The sequence below is a fragment of the Nuphar pumila genome, chromosome 6 (genome assembly GCF_984573655.1).
Source record: "Nuphar pumila chromosome 6, dmNupPumi1.hap1.1, whole genome shotgun sequence".
Lineage (NCBI taxonomy): Eukaryota > Viridiplantae > Streptophyta > Magnoliopsida > Nymphaeales > Nymphaeaceae > Nuphar > Nuphar pumila.
This window is the reverse complement of record NC_143254.1, coordinates 100,295,626-100,302,145: the sequence shown is the minus strand read 5'-3', so window position 1 is coordinate 100,302,145 and position 6,520 is coordinate 100,295,626.

Below are 6,520 nucleotides of genomic sequence, written 5' to 3'. Positions count from 1 at the left end.
GCTTCTCAAAGCTCAACAATAGAGTTTACATCTATGCTAGTTATCTCAGACTTAATTACTAAGAACTTATAGGCATAGTTGTTCTCTACATAACCCCAAAAGACAACATCTACAGTTTTATGACCCAACTTCTTCCTGTTGTGCTCTGGGACAAGTACCTTTGCAAGGCACCCCCACACTCTGAGGTATTTTAACTTAGATTTTCTATTTTTTCAGAGTTCAAATAAGCTACTATCCTTTTGCTTCTGGGAAACTCTATTCAGAATATGGCAAGCTGTATTCATAGCATCCCTCCACGTATAGGTAGGTAATCCGAAACTCCCAAGTAGAGCATTTATCATGTCAGTTAAGGTTCTATTTTTTCTTTCTACAATTCCATTAGATTGAGGAGAATATGAAGTGATAAACTTATGAACTATGCCAACGGATTTGCAATATTCATCAAGTTTGTTAAATATATATTTTCCCCCTCTATCAGACCTTAATCTTTTAAGTTTTCTACCAGTTTGTGTTTCTGCTTCATTGTTAAAAGTAAGAAACTTATCAAAAGCTTCATCTTTTGATTTTAGCAGATACACATAACAATATTTAGTGCCATTATCTATAAAAGTGATAAAGTATTTTTTATGATTTCTAGTTTACACTTCATTAAACTCACAGATATTTGTGTGCACCAGATCTAATATTTCAAAATCTCTAACAACCGTATGGAATGGTTTCCTACATTGTTTTGCTTGCACATAAATTTCATATTTTTTAGTTTTATCTATGGAATGCTCAAGAATCATTTTTAAGTTCATCATGCATTTTACAGAATTAAAATTCACATGACCCAATCTATTATGCCACAAATCAGATGATTCTATATTATAAGCAACATTAAACAATGAATCAAAACAAACATCATTCTCTAATTTATTACTGCAAACATGTTTAACACGAAGTTTAAACAAACCATCATCTAAATACCCCTTGCCAATAAAGGTTTCAGAATGTAAAATAACAACTTTATTACATTTAAAATTAAATTCATAACCCTCTCTAACTAGATATGAACCACTTAAAATATTCCTTCTAACTATAGGCACATGGTGCACTCTGTCTAAAGATAGAACTTGTCTTGATGGAAACTTCAGGTTCACACGTCCAATCTCCAACACCTTTACAGCCGTGGAGTTGCCCATAGTCACGGATCTGTCTGCAGCAGCCTGGTATGAGACAAAGACAAACTTATCAGCACAAATGTGTACATTAGTCTCAGTGTCAACCACTTACTCAGTTGGATCATAAACATGATAGATTTGCAAGTTAACAGAAATATACTCAGTACTGGTCCCAATGACCTCAGTCATCATATTGACTTGAGGTGTTTCATCTGTGGTCCCATGAGCCTTGGCCTTCTTGGAAGGACATTCCTTAGCTCAGTGCCCAACCTGTCTACAGTTCTAGCATGGTTTGTTCTTTGCCTTCTTCTGAATTTTGGCCTTAGGTTTAAATTGGTTTTTCATTGCAGGTTTCGCTTTTTGTCTCTTGCCTTTAAAAGATCCAGTCATCATATTCACTTTAGGCTGTTCAATTGGCATCACAACATGTTTTTGACTTCTATGCTCTTCCTCAATGGCTATTGCTACCATAAGATCATCCAGAGAGATTTTTCCTCTACGATGCTTGAGAGATATGCCAAAGTCTACCCAAGACTTAGAAAATTTTTCTACGATGGTCATGACTTGAAACTTCTCAGGAAGTTTCATATCAGCCTCAGTCAAACTATGAAGCAACAACAGAAACTCGTGTGCCTATTCAGTGATCGACTTGCCCTCAACCATCTGATATTTCAGAAACTTGGCAACCGAGTACTTTTCAAGACCTTGGTCTTCGGTATTGTACTTTTTGTCAAGTTAATCCCATAAAGCTTTAGCAGTGGTAGATGAGGAACAATATACATCGAACAAAATGTTGGACAGAGCCAACAGAATGCAACCACGACATATACCATCCTTCTTTTTTCATTCTACAGTTGCATTAACAACATCAGGATCAAGATCAGTCTTAGAAATTGAAGGGCATTCGAGTTCTAGAACAGATAACAAGCCTATAGTCATGAACCAGATTTTCATGCTATGTTGCCAGCACTTGAAATTTTGCCCGACATATTTTTCAGGCATACCGGACATGTCTACTTTCGGTATAAAACCCGATGCAATCGACATGCTTAGAATCTTCTCTAAGACTGTTAAGACTGTTAAGACTGTTAGAATAAAAAACGGTACCATGTTGTAAATCAAATTTTCATATAACATGATATAGAAATAAAACATTTGATTCAAATTATAACAAATCAAACATATGCATTGAACATAATAAAAACAACAAAGAAAGCATGTTATTATTTTGCAAAAGGCTAAGGCGTATAAAAATACTCCCCTTAGAGAAGATTCACCCCCACATACGATGCAATAAGGTCAGACGTCCTTCCCCCAGGATAAAGCAGCCTCGACGATCGGATTGGTGCACTTCGATGGTAGATCGTCCTTCAAAGACAACCTCAGCGAATGGATGATGCAGAACTTCCCTTTCAGGGAAACACCCATAGGAAAAACTGAGAGAGAGAGAGAGATAACAGGGAGAGAGAAAGCCAAGAATGCAAGAGTCACTTGCATCTCCGTATGTGAAACCCTAGCCCTCTAACCATGTTTTATAACCTCTGAACGGTTACGAAACGTAGAAGAGACTCGTTACAAATTATGAAGTAACGTGACCCAATAACGGAATGATCTGTTATCCATTTCTCTTATCCGATTATTTAATCCAAATAAAAACAATAATACGGGACAAAAAAAACATTGGACTTCGAATGGATATGACCCTAAAGGGCCAATTACCCGAACCCGGCTCGGCACAGCGCAGTGGGCAGGCGGGCGCACGCGTGTGTGTGGTAGCCATCTCATCCTTTTGTTCTTTAGAACAAGTGTTAGAATCTCCATGTAGGTTATAAAATCCACAACCTTTTTTAGATTCTTCAATATGGAACTATTTCACATCATCAAAGTCCAAAAGCACTCCATAAAGAAGTGATCTCCATTTGTTTTCTTTATTTGAATTATTTCCTCATCTCTTCCTACATCCAACAGAAGACGTCTTAGAAGAACAGCTAACGCATACTGAAAAAAGAAGAATTATTTCATTCAATGCTTACAGAGATATACATGGGTCATATATATACAAATACATTGAGTCTATCTCCACGATATTAGCTGGGGATAATGATAAGGTTATCGTTACCCAGTGCTTATCTTTATCTCAGTCACGATATAGATTATCGTGACATGCTAGAGTCTCATCCTAACAATGTGGAGCATTGTGATATATCTTTTATATATGAAGGATTTATTATCCATACTAGCCAAGGGCAACAAATCTCAATCTCCAATTCCTGTGCTCATTTGAAAAATTGGCTCAGCTCGCTGAAGAATGACACCCGTAGGGTCACCCCTACCTTGCTGGATTTGCTTACTCTTGCGGGTAGTATCTCTGTAGTTGAGAACGGTTTTTTTTTTTTTTACCTGTGCTCTTATTTTTTTCTCTCACTGCCCCAGTATGGATCCATGCAATCAGTTGGACCAATAAGCCAGCTGACTGGGATGTTTTAGTGAGCTTAACCCGCGCATCATATCTCTATCTTTGTATAGTGTTTCTTAATAATAAGGCAGGGGTGAGCGGTGAAGAAGATGGCCTTCCCGTGGAGAAGAGTTCCTTCCACGCTTGTCTGATTAGGGTGACAAAAAAGGAACGCTTCTGAGCTCATGTTTTAAGACCAACGGGCACTCCCCGTGGTTGATAGGAGCTGTCAGTGCACGTCTCTTTGTGGTGGGACGTTGCAGGTTCAAAACCTAGTGATACGTTCAACAATAACTGGTGATTCTTGTTCTTTTGATGATGCTTAACCCATCCATTAGGTCAGACTCGGTTCCCCCGACCTTATCCGCTCCTCTTACTGTTTGAAAGGATGATACAACGCGTGTCAGCCGGGTGTTGTCCATAAGCCTCGTGCATGAATGCACGGATTTTGACCTCAGCAACATGTCCTACCGTCCTCATCCGAGATCCCCAAACCAGATATCCACCGTGAAAAAAGTAAAAATCAACGGCGGCGATCCAAGCGTACCCACAGAAAAAATCAGCTTCTTGTTTCATAAGCCCCTAAACCAACAGCCGCCCGCGGTTTCCCAACTCTTTCACCCTTCCGTGCTCACCCTGCTTTTTTTTCCATCGAATAAATAAATTTTAAAAAATAGCGGATAAAGATAAACGCCACCAATGGTTTTGGAAACCTGACACCTTGGTTTCCGTCGCCCTTTCGCCTCCATATAGAAGTAATAGAACCCCTCATGCCCACTAATTACCAGTCATCTCTCCTCTCTAGCATTCTCTTCTCCTCTATTCGCTCTCGCTTTTTCGTTTACCCTTCGTTAGATCGGGTCTCAGAATGTCGCCGACGGCAGCTATGCTGATGCTCTGGTACGATTGGAAGCATCCGAACTCCACCAACACCGCGCGGATCGCTAACAACGAGCAGCACAAACACTCGTACTTCGCTATGCACGCCGGAAAGCGGTTTGCCGACTTCCTCCGGCGATCGGAGAGGGCGCCAAAGATTGAAGAAGCGGAACAAGAGCGTCGTTTCTTTGAAGAGAGGTTCTGTTGGACTCTCGAAGCCAATTGCTGATCTGACTCGCATCGCCTGCATTTTCTAAACGGCTCTGTAAATACTCCAATTAGAATATAGCTCCTTCTCGCTGTGTGTGTGTGTGTCTTGTATTTTCTTAATTGATGGAATGTATGGATAGAAATGCTTTCTAGATCACACAAATACAATCATATTTTCTGAACAAGATGTCCACACATCGTCTGCTTCGTTTTCTCTACTTGCTGAGGACGATACGACGGAATAGTTTCGGTTTTCGAAGACTCGGTTATCGACGATCCGATCGGATCGGCTTTCTCCTTTTTCCTGTTTTTTTTTTCTCTTCTCCTAGGGAGAAACCAGAACGGTGAGTCGGGATGTGACGGAACTTCTCCGGTGTTTGCTTGTAAAAAGGTTAGATTCGGTCGACCGACTCCGCGGGCGGTCTGTAACTGCTTATGTCCTAGTCCCTAGACAGGCGGGACTATGGTTTAGGAAACTGGTGTGCGGCCAGAAGCGAGTGTTGAAGCTTGCAGGATGAGAGGAAACGAGGACGAAACAACAACAAAGAAACGAGTTGAAAATAACATAACATAGTTAAAGCTTTGTACTATTCTTTACTTAAATTAAATTTTAAGTATCTTTATCAATAATATTTTTTTGGGGAAACTGGAATATGAAAAGTAGCAAAATATGTAAACTAGTATGAATGAAGATTTTCATAGTTTGTTTGTAAATTTAATTCCGCATATGCTTTTGGCATATACTTGTTCATCGTAATTGGATCAAGAAATGTGATTTTGTATGCTTGAATATTTACGAAATTTTTGAATTGTTAATTTTTAAAGTCTTAAGATCTTTTTTATACATCGGAATTTGGATGATCTAGGAATATGCTTTTATAAAACCAAACATTTATATCGCATTTATACTGTAAAATTTAAAAAATTTATAAAAATTATAAAAATATCAGTTTATATATTTAATTACATATTTCAGTTACTCATGTATTATGTATATTTTTATAATAAAACATAGTTTAAGAAAAGTATATTTCTTTTAACGTGATAAAGAGCCGTTTAATTTCATTTTTATAGTGAGAAAAGCTAGTTTGTTATTAATTTTCCGAAATGGGCTTTCCGGCCGAATGAACTTCCCAGACAGCTATGGGTTCGACGGGCCTGGGTTTAGATGGTTCATTTGTTTTCCAACAAAAGACCGAACAAAGGGAGAATAGAGTATTCTGTGAACCAACGGCCGGGGTTGGGTTTAGATGGTTCATTTGTTTCCCTTCTAAAATGCACTTAATCCTTGAATTTAATTCAACGAATAATTCAAAATTAATGGCATTTAGTACCAACCTTTCTTGGGCTTGCATGAAGATGCCAGCTTTTTACCCTTCAAAAATTAGAATGTACTTGGTCTTATGTGTCACATTAGGTTTGAAAAGTGTGGGTTTTGATTTAATAATTTTCACACATTTTTAAATTTTACCATTTTCATTTATCTATTAAATATATATTGATTTTAAGCTAATCATTGTCTGATGCTGTAGTTACAAATGCCAGCTACTTTTTTATCACAAGGTCAAAGCCAACATGAAACCATCCTCAGTGGGAAAGGAGGGAGTACCCCCAGAGATTTATACTGTAAACATCGAAACATGACCATGGACAGATCAAGATCAAGTCCTTTGACATAGGATGGGCTCCATCCTACATCCAATCCTCTCTGTCCAATCAACGGCTAGGATTGGTCCACATTTTCATCTGGATGTGGACTAATACTAGCTGTCCAGATGCTTCAGCTATCTGGACGGCTAGGATTGACCCCATT